Here is a 14,666-nt window from a genome sequence, read left to right on the forward strand (position 1 = left end):
CAGTCAAGTTGACTCGTAAACATAACCATCACTGTAGCTATGCTCTAATTATCTTTTTTCATACCTAACCCTAAACTCTTGAAAGCATGGGAAAATATAGATATGCCCCCACCAACACACACACATAATATAGCATAAAATATGATATATTTATTTGTTCAATAAATGAAAAAAATGCCATTCTACTCTGAAGACAACTAGGATGTATGTCCTCTCAAAAGACACACAAACATTCTGATATTTCAAAAAAGTAATATATGTAAAAGATACTCTGTCCATAGTTACATAATTCTCTTTTAAAATTTAATCTTATAGGGCCATAGAAAACCTTTAATAAATTTAATGTATTTTATAAAAATAAATTTTTCTTGATGCAGAATAAATATATTTCCAGAATATATTTAATTGGGGAAAAAACAAAATTTATATGACCAAAATTATATCTATGGTTTCTAAAAATGCCAGCACTCTTTAGAAATCTTCACCTTCCTTGTGGTGATGATATAGGCTTCCCTAAGAAATAGGCTTACTCTACTTTCCTGAAGGACTCAACTAAATAATGTCCTCTGGATCACTTTATCTTCTCTCCACCTCTTCCAAAAAAATACCAACTTAACTACGTCAATAACTGTATTGGTGAAAGTTCTGTAGAGAAACAGAAACAACAGAATGTGTAAGCATACATAGAAAGAGATTTTTATAAGGAATTATAAATCATCACCTTTCTAACATCAATAAAAATCACCATAATTTGTCTAAAATGTTTTAATTCTCACCAAACCCAAGAATCTACAGCATTTTCTACATCTTCATATAGGAAAAGTAAAATTCTTTACTTTTTAGCTTTTGAGAAGTGAAAATCTTCACGTTATCTGCCAATAATTTTTCTGCAAAATGTAATCTCTTAATCATAAAAATGTTAAACATATATATGAAAGCTTTTAAGATAGTAACCTGTGTTTGTCAATATACAAAGTTCCTTCTGGCTGTTCTTATCTAGGCAAAGAAAGCTTTCTTTTGTTAAGGCGGTTAATATTTTATAAGTTGCTTAATAGTTATGTGTATGTTTATTCATACTAAGGATCATATCTTAAATCCTTAGGGAAAATAATCTTTAGTGTAAAAAAAGAAATCACAATTATTCAACCCTTGTTGGTCACCAGGCATTTTACATACATTATCTTATTTAGTCCTAAATGTTTAAGAAATTGTAGATGTCATATTTAGGATTAAATTATAACATGATCTTGGTTCGTTGAAGCCTTAAAATAAAACATTGCAGACATCAGATTAATGATGAAAATTTTCATAGATTAAAATCAGTAATCTAACATATAGCACCATTCTAACTAGTAACTATTAATTATACTGTTAACAGATATTCGTTGAAAAATAACCATTAAAATATACTATGTCTTCGTATGACAAAACATTTGTGTTAAACATTATCATAGAAAGGTTTATCTCAGATGATGCCAACTTATCAAGAACAGCCAACTAGGCAACATCTGTATTTCGCTCTTGGTCAAAAGATAGATTTCTAGGAGTGTTTCCATTTATCCCTTATCACCTCTTTCTTAACTGTTTTATTCTTTTTGTGTATTACCTTGCACTGAAATATTTATTACTTTTTAAGTTATTTCTTGCTTGTAATTCTTAACAATTTTCGTTTTAGTCAAGTGGTTTGCAGAAATATTTCTTGCTGCGTGTCGTTGAACCAGATATCTTATCTTCTATCTCAGTAATAAGATAGGTTCACCTACATCCTACACAATAATGGGAACCTGTTACCACATAGGTGTCATTTTATCTTATTCACAGGTAAAAACTAAGTCAAACTCATCTTTGATATTCTATAACAACTGCAAAGCAGTTAAAACTGGGTCTGCAAAATTATGAAATGTTTTGTATTAGAGTTCTCTAAAAAATACTCTCAATATCAAAGGAATAGTCAATTGTATAATTATTTTACATAAAATTAATATAGAAATACCCTGTAAAGACATATGGTATTGTTTTAACAAAACAAACAAAGTCAATGCTTAAAATTTTAACTCTTTGGTCAACTAGTGCCACATACTGTAAAAATTGAGAAAGAATGATAGCATACCAAATCTAACATTAACATGAATGTATAATACTTTCATTTTAAAGAACTGTTTAAAATTATAACAAAATACCGAGGCGGGCGGATCACGAGGTCAGGAGATCGAGACCACGGTGAAACCCCGTCTCTACTAAAAATACAAAAAAATTAGCTGGGCGTGGTGGCGGGCGCCTGTAGTCCCAGCTACTCGGAGAGGCTGAGGCAGGAGAATGGCGTGAACCCGGGAGGCGGAGCTTGCAGTGAGCCGAGATTGCGCCACTGCACTCCAGCCTGGGCGATAGAGTGAGACTCCGTCTAAAAAAAAAAAAAATTATAACAAAATATTTGACTTACAATAAAAATAAAATAGGACCTTTATTATATAAATATTTTCCTTTTCAATTGTATTTCTTATAATGGCTGTGTTCCTAGCACCCCAACATGAATTACAACAAATGAATTTCTTTAATTTTTGTCAAAATTTCCAAGTTTGTTGAAGTGATTTGTTGTGATAACAAACAAGCAAAACATAATTGTGAAATTCTCTAGTATAATCAGGAATTAGTATGAGAACAATATTGTCAAAAATAAAAAAATTAATCCTGATGATAGGCATAAAATCCGTTATCTTCAATTCCAAAATTATATCTTTTTTTTTCAACTTTTATTTTTGTTTCAGGAAACACATGTGCAGGTTTTTTACATGGATAAATTGCATATCACTAAGGTTTGGTGTTCAAATGATCCTGTCATGCAGACAGTGAACATAATATCCAGTAGGTAGTTTTTCAGTCCTCATCCCACATCCACCCTTCCCCCTCTAGTAGCTCCCATTATCTATCCTTCCCATCTTTATGTGCATGTGTACTCAATGTTTAGCTTCCACTTATAAGTGAGAACTTAGAGAACTTACAGTATTTGATTTTCTGCTCCTACATTTGTTCACTTAGGTTAATGGCCTCCAGTTGCATTCCTGTTGCTGCTAAGGAGATGGTATTATTATTATTATTAAGGTGGAGTCTCTCTCTGTCGCCCAGGCTGGAGTGCAGTGGTGTGATCTCGGCTCGGTGCAACCTCCGCCTCCCAAATTCAAGAGATTCTCCTGCCTCAGCCTCCCTAGTAGCATGGATTATAGGCATGCACCACCACATCCAGCTAATTTTTGTAGTTTTAGTAGAGATAGGGTTTTGTCATGTTGGCTAGGCTGGTCTGGACCTGCTGACCTCAAACGATCCGCCCACCTCGGCCTCCCAAAGAGCAGGGATTACAGGCGTGAGCCAATGCGCCCGGCCGATTTTACTTTTTTTTATGGCAGTGTGGAGTTCCATAGTGTGTATGCACCACATTTTCCGTCGTGTAAATGCACCACATTATCCACTTCACCATTTTTGGGCATCTGGGTTGATTCTATGTCTCTGAAAAATTACATATTTAAAACAAACATGTTTTATAAATTTCTGATAAACATATTTGAAGTTAAAACTTGACCTAAACCAATGTGAGGCTATGTATGTTTTTTAGGTGTATCAGTTTGCGAAAACATTCGTTGTTTTTTTTTTTACTGTCAAGATATTGTGAGCTCAGCTAAGTCTATTTTCAACCCTGCTGGCAGTGATAGATAATATACAGTGTGTTAGCCACCTTTAATTTTCAAAAGTCAGAACTTAATATTGGAAACACACATGGCCCAGAAGCCTTGAAACATGACTATAGAAATCTGCTGTTAGTCTAAATCTATAGTTCCTTTTTCCTGTCAGTTTGCTTTATAATAAAAATGATGCAAGCATGTTATAATATAAATCTGTATAGTATTTTACCCAAACAGGCAGAAATATATTCTCTTTTGTTGTCATCAGCTTATTTAGTAATGTTGAAAATAACTAGTGTTTTTTTCTTCGTCTTCTTCAAAGAGGATATTGAGAACCAAATAATTTGAGTACAGTTGACAATAAAAACATGTCAATATGTTACATTTCAAATACTAATTTGGAAATAATTATGGTTAACCTGAAAAAAACAAGATTGTTATCCTTTTTTCAAAAAAGATGTTTTATGCTTCTATCTTGGTAATAAACTCAATACAACACAAAGCAAAAACTGGTAATACAGGTAATAAACCTGCAAAATAACACTATTTGATGATAAAACGATCTCTTAGAAAGTAAACATTGGCTCTTGTCGTAATTTTGACCAGTGAAGCACAGTGTTGTTTAGAAACTTTTAGAGGAACACCGAACTTAAGGTTAACAGCAAGAAAGGCTTTCAGGCTCTAAAGAATGTGTGCTGGGACACAAAGCCATACTCCATGTTATAGAGACAAGAAGAAGGAAATACAAGGCTAGATTGGACATGTAATTAAGCATCTTTGAGACTGGGGCAAGAACAGGTAGTGATGATGTTCCCTGGCACTTGGACAGAGGTCCTGGTTGGAAACTGGTAGAGTAGAAGCAAAAACCAAAAACATGATGAGTTTAAATAGAAATATGTGCATAGAATTTCCAGGTATTGCAAAACAACTGCTACACTTAATGAATATAATTAGATCAAGTTGATAATTGAACTACAGAACTTCATACCTCCTTGCTTCCTATTCCTTCCTTCCTTCCTCCTGGCTAATATTCACACATATATGCTAATATTCTATTACCTTGTCAAAAGTGCTACTCATAGGAGCTCATAGACCAGGAAAAGTTGGAAGTTCATTCTCTTGGTTTACTGAGTTGACTTGCTGTCAGAGCAAGGTGAGCAGTATTTCTATCTATAACCCACAATAAGGAATAATTTAATCAATATCCAAGGGTCATGACTTACTGTTTGAATAACACCAATTTGGGTAGTCTTCCCAATACCTCTGAATTCTCTGATTTCTTCTTATCACCAGTCTGCCAAATCACTCTCTTGAAACTCTGAAGTCCTCTTGAGTTTCTACCACTCAACTGACATTTAAATCCATTCATTCTGGTTGTACTGATTTCTGCCATTGCAATCCAATATGAGGAACCCCAAATGTTTAAGGTGGTATGGAAAACAACGGAAAAATTGATAAAATATATTAAAAGATTTTCCCAATACTAAGAGGGTGTTAATGTACTATGGAATTTTAAGGGTTCTATAAAAATAATTATGATTTAATCCCACCACATATAATGAGTGAAGCAACTGATAGACTGCTTTCTAGAGAAGAGAAAAAGAAAGAAAAAAAAATATTTAGATTTAGGTAGTGAAAAATTAGGCCTTGCCCCCAAAGATGTCTGGTCTTTGCCCTCACATTTTGGGAAGTAATGTATTTAATATCTGATAGGATTGCATTTTTTTAGGTCAGAGGCTAACTACTCAGGATCTTAGGGTGAAGCCAGCCAGATGTGATAATCATAGGATGGGGTGGGCTGTGCCAGAAATACCAACCACATGATTTAGGGTGAGGACATTGGGACATGTTGAATCAGTTAACCTAGAGGCTGACATCAATCATGTGGGAAACCAATCAGTCAATCATGCCCATGTAATAGAGCTCTGATAAATCTCCGGACACCAAGGCTTGGGTGAACTTCCCTGATAGATCATGCTCATGTGTATAATTACACATCAATGCTGGGAGGGTAAAGCATCCTGACTCCAAGGGAGAGGACAACAGAAACTCTGCCTTTGGAACCCTCTAAGACCCCGCTCTCTACGTCTCTTCTTTTGGCTAATTTTAACCTGTAACCTGTCCTATAATAAACAGTAACCGTTATATACTAGCTTTCAGTGAGCTCTGTGAGTATTTCTAGTGAATTATTGAACTTGCTGATGGTTTGAGAACCCCCAAACTTACAGTTGTTGTCAGAAGTGATGGCAGTGTTGAATACTAAACCTTTGAAGTTTGGCTAATGCCAGGAGAATTTTCTTCAAATCTCAGTTGGTAGAACCATAAACAAATCAATTTATGTAAAGGTGCTTTAGAAGTTTGACTTTAAAAAAATCTAGTTGTATTCAGAAAAGAATATAGAAATGGTGGAGGTTTTAAAACATCAAGTTGACTGAATGTATTTGAACCTCAAATTGTGTCTTCTTTAAATAGAAAAAAATAATAATAACATTTAAAAGTTTACCTGCTCAGTTGTCTTCCAAGCCTTCCATGTTAATTACTGTTTACCATATTAGTAACACAAAAATGCTGTTAAAAAGACCTAGAAATAATTAAGACCAAAAGCAAAGGGAAGAGAATAAATATTTGGAAATTTCCAATGGCTTGCCAAAGACTGTTGACTAATTTACATGCATTTTTCACATAATTCACTCAATGGCTTATAAGAAGCTATTATTGCCGCATGTGTGCATTTCAGAAGTTCAGGATCTAAGAGGTTAAATGACATACTAATTTCATACAAGCTAAGTAGTGGAGTCAGAATTTAAATGTTGATTGCCAAATTTGAAAGACCAAATCCTTGTCACTTTAGCAATTTGCTTGCATTAGGTAACAATAAAACATGAGTATGAGAATTTTGAAATTCAAGTACTGTAGTTTTTCTAAGTGACATTGCTAAAACCTTCAAAAATTCTTCTGCATTCAGGTTCCTGCTCCTGTACAAAAAGATCAAATAATATAAATGCAAAGACAAAATAGTCCAGATAATTTATAAATCAGTGTTATAGAGCTACAAAAACAAACCAAAAATACACTACCTCTTCTCAATAGGTCATTAGTTACTCTAGTGGATCAATTTGATTAAGGTTCTATGTCTAAACCTAAAATGTCTGGTTTTGGATTAATTTCAGAACACAAGTAGGGGCAGCTTCCTCAAGAGCAGGGTGAATAGGAATTATTGGGCTAAAAGAAATTCAAAATAAAAATGTCCACTTATTATTCTAGAGAGGGATGACATACAAACGCCAGAGAAAAATAATGCCTAAAGTTCTTCTTCACTGCAGTCCTACCCCTTTCAAATAATTTCCCCATCCCATGTCTTAATCCATTTTAAAGTAAATAAACTATAATAAGTCTTACATTCAGAAATTGTGGATTGGAGACAGAATTCTTACTTTCTTCCTTCTTGCATGCAAGCTGACTTAGAAGGGGGAAAAGGTTAATTCAGGTATCTGAAAATATGTATTTTTCTAGGCTCCTATCTCCCTCCCTAAGTCCTCCCTTATAGGTAAAATGTTAAATTAACAACCATTTTTTTATATCTGCAATTGGTATTTAGGTTCTCTTTCTCAAACAAAAATTTCCACTCCATTTCTAATCTATCCTAAGAGCATAAAGTGTCATATACAACATTTCAGTCTAAAACATAATTGCAGTGATACAAAGACCAAGAAGTCAAACAACCAAAGATGCAAATACAGACACAAATCCCATTAGAGACACTTCTGATATAATGAATTGTTGATACTAATAGGTCATAAAAATCAGACCAGCTTTTAAAGGCTATCCTCAGATTCCAAGCTTCAGAATCTCACATACACATATATGCTTCATTACCTTTGTTTGAGGACTACTTTTAGGATTTGCAAATTTTATATAGCAAATAATTTTTAAGGAGGGATGGTTCCCAGAGGTGCTCTCAGAATTGACAAAAGTAGAGATCACAGAATTTAGGAACTTGGAATGACCTGTTAAAATATTCAATCCAGTTCATCTTATAAATCCAAATATTGAGGCACAAAGAGCTTAAATGATTTTTCTAGGATTACAGAGCAAAGAAATGGCAACAAAGACTTTTGATCTCTTTACTTTGCACTCAGAGTTCTGAGGCTTTTTGGTTATTTAATAATTCTACTAAAAATAGCCAGATACACTGACTCCATAAGGAAAAGGCAGTATCCTTGAGAACTCAATTGCTGAGGCACAGCATGAAATAGGGATATGCTCTTTCCTTTCTAATATTTCCGTCCTAATATCCTTTCTAACCCTTAAAGCAGAGAGGCTCCCTTTAATAAATAAGAACATTCTGAAGTACCACAAGAAAGAAAGAACTTTTCTCTGGTATGTCCTAAAAAGGGAAAATAAATATATGATAAAGTCTGTGTAGGGAGACTGACAATTTGGTATCAGTCTTTCATCAGATGTATTTTATAAAATCACATGTGCATAAGCAATAATTGGTATACCTACTGCTAATGGTATGACATCCAAAGGTCCTGTTTTCACAGCCCCTGCTAAAGAAAGGCCCATCCAAATTATCCCTGGGTATGAGTAACTGAAGCCTGAGTTTTTCACCACTGAAACCAGAAGACAAAGAAAGCATTTGACAAATTTCAACACCTATGCCTGATAAAAATTCTCAACAAATGAGGAATAGAAGGGAATGCCCTTAACCCAATAATGAGCATTTATGAGAAACCTATAGCTAGCATCATAGTTAATTTTATTCATAAGATTTGAAACATTCCTCCTAAAATCAGGAACAAGATAAGGGCGTTTTTTCTCACCACTTTTATTAAACATTTTATTAGAGTTTATAGGCATTATAATCAGGCAAGAAAAGGAAATAAAATAAATCCAGCTTGGAAAGGAAGGAGTCGTTATTGAGATGACATGTGTGCATATAAAATCTAATAGAACAATAACAATTAAAAGCTACCAAAATTGTTTGTTTAGCAAGGTTTCCAGATGCAATATCAATATATAAAATCAATTTTGTTCCTATATGCTGGAATCAAATAATTAAAAATTAAATGAAAACCACAATAGCATTTAAAATCGCATCACAGATATGGAATAATTAGGGAAAAGTCCAGCAAGGGATGTACCACACCTTTATGCTTAGTCAATTGTGGTAAGAAAATTTGATTGTTTCTCAAACATGTTACCTTTGTATTATAGGGTTTTCCTCACAAGGTTCTTAGACTTTTCATGACTCTTGTTTCCACCTCTGTAAATTGGAAAATATATATTTATTTTATAACTAATTTATTAGCGCTCTTATGCTGAGTTAATGAATTATGACAAAGATTTTCTTAGTACAGTATCTGGCACATGGTAATTTCCCAAACTGTTACTATTTATATTTGAGAAATCCGAATTAGAGATCAGAGTACATGATGAATCTTCAATACCACACACTTGCCCTTCAGATTGCTATCATCTTTCTTATTCCTTCATCACTCTCAAAAAATAAAAATAAATATAATTAGTTCATCACTAAATACCTTTTACTTGACTTGTCTGTGACATTTGGCTTTATGGATCACTCCCTTATGAAAACCATGCTCCAGTGCTTTTCATTATACCACAAGATCCTAGTAGTCTAACCCTCTTTCCATTTCTTTCAGTCTCGTTTTTGGGGTTTTCTTCTTTTGATCAGCTTCCTGTATGTTAATATCTCCCAAAACTCTATCACTTTTTTCTCTACTTTTCTCTTCTTTTTTTGTATTTCACACTCTAATATTGTGGCCTGTGTGACCCCATGTATTCCATTTCTGTTATATGATGAAAAAAAAAAACTCTTTCAAGCTAATGATTCATATATTCTCCATTTATTGGGTATCTCTACCTAAAATCTTCCCCCATATCTCAATTTATTCGTGTATCACTCCATTTCATTCAAAACTTCTCTAACAAAATTGACTAGTCTCTCCTTTGTTGATGCTTAGTACTCCGGCCTTAGTGATGAGATAATTCTCAGAGGAGCTGGTGCTTAAGCCCACACTAAATAAATGATAAGTAAATGGGGTGGAAAGTTAGAGGTGGGAAATAATTTGATTAATGGGTCAGAAAAAGAAAAATTATAGACATGTACATAACATGTACGTAAGAACTTAAAATCTTCAGAAACATACAAGTCTATTGGTATGACTGAAGTGTACGAAGCAAGACAAAGTAAAGAGAAAGTGGTCTCGTGATACGAATCCATTGAACAATTAATTGCCACCTACAACATTCAGCCACGTGGGAACATGCCTGTATTATAATGTTCAGTTAAAACAGAAATAAGGTACCAAGGTATAAGTGCATTATAATATCAATTATAATAAATATTTTTAAACAACTGAATTAGTAAATTAGTCCTATAGAGGAAATGAACCAAAATGTCTATTTTGATTAAAATGATGAAATTATAAATTATTTTTCTAAGGATTTATATTTTCTGGGCTTTTATGTTTTCCAATATAGCTTAACATGGAAGATAAAATAGAAACAATAGTAAATGTTAATAGTTATCACAAAAATCTTACCCCAAATACCGGCTTTCCTACTTGAAATTTAGTTACTTGAAATAGTGTTTTACTTTGTGAAGTATGTCAATAATGTTCAAACAGTCTAACAGACCTTTTAACAAATCTATGTGACCTTACATCTTTCCATCACTTATTTCCTTAATTGTTTCTCCAATTTAATCAAGACAATTCCTACACTATTTTCTCAACATATGACTTTCATTCTTTTCATCATTCTTTTGCTGGTACTCTTTCTTCATTTGGAATCTTCTCCCCATGTTCCTCAATATGTAATAGATATTTAATATTAAAATGTACATTTAATAGATATTTATGTGCACATGTAATAAATATTTATTATTTATTAAGCACTTATTCTGAAATAGGCACGATACTTAACCTTTTACATAATCTTAATTAGACGTCAAAATAATAGTATGAGATGGGTATAATATTGAAAGTACAGTGGGAAACCACCACATCATCCCTGACTCTCTATCCCATGGATTTTTTCTTTTTCTATTTAATAGTTTTCACTAAAATCTCACTATTACTTGAAATAGCATTTTACTTTGTCAAGTATGTCAAGTATGGAGTTAGTCATTCTTCCCATTCCCCAAGCATAAGTTTAGGGAACAGAACTAGTATATGCAGAAGAACATGTATATGCAGCAGATGTATGATACAGATGATATTTGATTTTTGGCTTGTTGTTAAATATTTTAAATTAATTTTTCAATTGGCTAATCAAAACTGTATATATTTATGGTGTGCAACATATTTTGAAATATGTATAGATTGTGAAATGTCTAAATCTAATTAACGTATGCATTACTTAACATACTTATTTATCTGTGGTGAGAACACTTAAAATCTACTTTCAGCAATTTTCTTTTCTTTCTCTCTCTCTCTCTCTTTTTTTTTTTTTTGAGATGGACTCTCGCTCTGTCGCCCAGGCTAGAGTGCAATGGCGCAATCTCGGCTCACTGCAACCTTCGCCTCCCAGGTTCTAGCGATTCTCCTGCCTCGGCCTCCTGAGTAGCTGGGATTACAGGCACGCACCACCACACCTGGCTAATTTTTGTATTTTTAGTAGAGGTGGGGTTTCACCATGTTGGCCAGGCTGGTCTCAAACTCCTGACCTCAGTTGATCCACCCGCCACGGCCTCTCAAAGTGCTGGGATTACAGGCATGAGACACCATGGCCTCTTTTAGCAATTTTCAAGTATACATTCATTGTTATTAACTACAGTCATCATGTTGTACAAAAGATCTCTTGAATTTATTGTTTTTTTCTAACAAAATTTTTTTATATTTTGACCAACGTCATCCCAATTCCTATCTAAATCCACCTGCTATAACCCTGATTTTACTCTCTGCTTCTATTATATAAGTTAGATATTTTTAGATTTCACATATGAATTAGATCATGTAGTGTATGTCTTTCTATATCTGGTTTATTTCACTTAATATAGTGTATTTCAGGTTAATCATTGTTTTGAATGACAAGATTTTCTTTTTAAGGCTGAATAATATACCATTATGTGTGTATACCACATTTTTTAATCCACTCATCCATTGATAGGTAGTTAGGATGATTCCATATCTTGGCTACCATGAATAATGCTGCAGTGAAGATGGAAGTGCAGACAGCTTTTCAGCATAACAATTTCATTTCCTTTGGATATATATCCAGTAGTGTGATTGGTGGTAGTTTTATGTTTAATTTTTTGAGGGATCTTCATACGATTCATAATGGCTGGATTAAGTTGCATTTCCACCAACAGTGCACACAGATTTCAATTGTGCCATATTTTTGCTAATACCTGTCATTGTTCATCTTTTTGATAATAGCCATTCTAACAGGCATAAGGTAATTTTGGTTTTAATCTACACTTCTCTGATGTAATAGCAATGTTGCACATTGTATTATTTATCTGTTGGCCATTTGTATGTCTTTTTTTGGGTAATGTCTATTTAGCTCCTTTCCTGAAATGTCTATTCAGCTCCAGCAAAGGAGGTTCTGGACGACAGAATTCTGTATGTTTTGTCTCCACTCTGTTTTTTCCTTCTCTGTGGAGCGGCTTTTTAGTTTCATATGATCCCATTTACCTATTTTTTTTCTTTGGGGCCCATTTTTTTGGAGTAATATCCAAAATAACTCATTGCCGGACAGTCATGACAATTTTTCCTTTTCTTCTAGTACTTTCAGGTGTTCTGTTTAAATCTTCAGTCCATTTTGAGTTGATTTTTGTAGATGGGATCAAATAAGGATCTAATTTTATTTTTGTGCATAAGGATACTCAGTTTTTCCAAGAATATTTATTAGAAGACTGTTCCTTCCCCATTGTACGTACTTGGCATTTTTGTTGGAAATCAATTAACTATAAACGTGTGCATTTATTTCTGGTGTCTGTATTCTGTTCCCTTGGTCCGTGTGTCTGCTTTTATGCCAGTAGCATATTGTTTTGATTATTTTGTAACATATTTTTTAATTGGACGGTGTGATGCCTCCAGCTTTTTTCTTTTTGCTCAAGATTATTTTGGCTATTCAAGGTCTCCTGCAGTGTCATGCACATTTTATAATTTTTTTTCTATTTCTGTGAAAAATATTGGAATTTTGAGAGGGATTGCACTGAATCTGTAAATTACTTTAGGTAGTATGAATATTTTAATGATATTATTTCTTCCAATTTATGAGAGTGGGATATTTTTGTGTCTTTCTTAATCAATGTTTTGTGGTTTTCAGTTGTACATATTTAATCTCCATGGTTAAATTTATTCCTGAGTTTGTTTTTTTTTTTGTAGCTATTGTAAATGGCTTTTATTTTATTTCTTTTTCAGATTGGTCATTTTTAGTGTATAGAAATGCTACTGGTTTATGTATGTTAATTTTGATTCCTGCAACTTTACTGATTTTTTTTTAATTCTAATAGTTTTTTGGTAGTCACCTCAGAATTTTGTATATATAAGATCATTTCATGTGAAAACACATAATATAACATCTTCATTTTTTTTTTTTTTTTTTGAGACAGAGTCTTGCTCTGTTGCCCAGGCAGGAGTGCAGTGGTGCGATCTTGGCTTACTGCAACCTCCGCCTCCTGGGTTCAAGCAATTCTCATGCCTCAGCCTTCTGAGTAGCTGGGATTACAGGCGTGCATCACCATGCATGGCTAATTTTTGTATTTTTAGTAGAGACAGGGTTTCACCATGTTGGCCAGGCTTGTCTTGAACTCCTTACCTCAAGCGATCTGCCCACCTAGGCCTCCCAAAGTGCTGGAATAATAGGCATGAGCCACTACTCCCGGTCAACATCTTCCTTTTTAATTGGAATGTATTTATTTCTTTTACTTGTCCAGTTGCTCTGGCTAGGACTTCCAGAAGTATGTTGAGTAGAAGTGGTAAGAATAGGCATAAGTATCTTACTCCTGATATTAGAGAAAAGGATATTCAATATTTGGTATACAATTATTCATAGTAGTATTTTATGATTCTTTGTATTTTTGTGGTACCAATTGTAATGTCTACTCTTTCTGATTGTGTTTAATTGAGTCTTGTCTTTCTTACTCTAGCTAAAGATTTGTCAATTTTATATTTAAAAAATAAACTCACATTGATATTTTCTTTTGTTTTTCTAATCTCTATTTCATTTATTATAGCCTTAGTTTTGTTATTTTTTTTTCTACTAAATGTGGGTTTAGTTTGATCTTCTTTTAGTTCCTTGAGGTGCAACATTAGATAGTTCATTTGAGTTCCTTCTTTTTTTTTACATGTATGCATTTATTGCTATAAAATTCCCTCCTGAAATTGCTTTTGATGCATCCCTTAAGTTTTGACATATTGTGTTTCTGATATGGTTTGGCTATGTCCACACCCAGGTCTCAGCTTGAATTGTGTCTCCCAAAATTCCACGTTTTGGGAAGGACCCAGGTGGAAGTAATTAAATAACGGGGGCAGTTCTTTCCCATGCTATTCTCATGATAGTGACTTAAGTCCCATGAGATCTGATGGGTTTATCAGGGGTTTCCACTTTTGCTTCTTCTTCATTCAGTCTTGCCACTGCCATGTTAAGAAGTGTATTTCTCCCTCTGCCATAATTATGAGACCTCCCCAGCCATGTGGAACTGTAAGTCAAATTAAACCTCCTTTTCTTCCCAGTCTCAGGTATGTCTTTAGCAGCAGCATGAAAACAGACTAATAGAGTAAATTGGTACCAGGAGTGGGGAGCTGCTGAAAAGATACCCGAAAATGTGGATGTGATTTGAAACTGGGTAACAGGGAGAGGTTGGAACAGTTTGGAGGGCTCAGAAGAAGACAGGAAAATGTGGGAAAGTTTGGTACCGCCTAGAGACTTGTTAAATGGGTTTGACAAAAATGCTGATAATGATATGACAGTAAGGTCCTGGCTAAGGCAGTCGCAGATGGAGATGAGGAACTT

The sequence above is a fragment of the Hylobates moloch genome, unplaced genomic scaffold (assembly GCF_009828535.3).
Source record: "Hylobates moloch isolate HMO894 unplaced genomic scaffold, HMol_V3 SCAFFOLD_22, whole genome shotgun sequence".
Classification (NCBI taxonomy): domain Eukaryota; kingdom Metazoa; phylum Chordata; class Mammalia; order Primates; family Hylobatidae; genus Hylobates; species Hylobates moloch.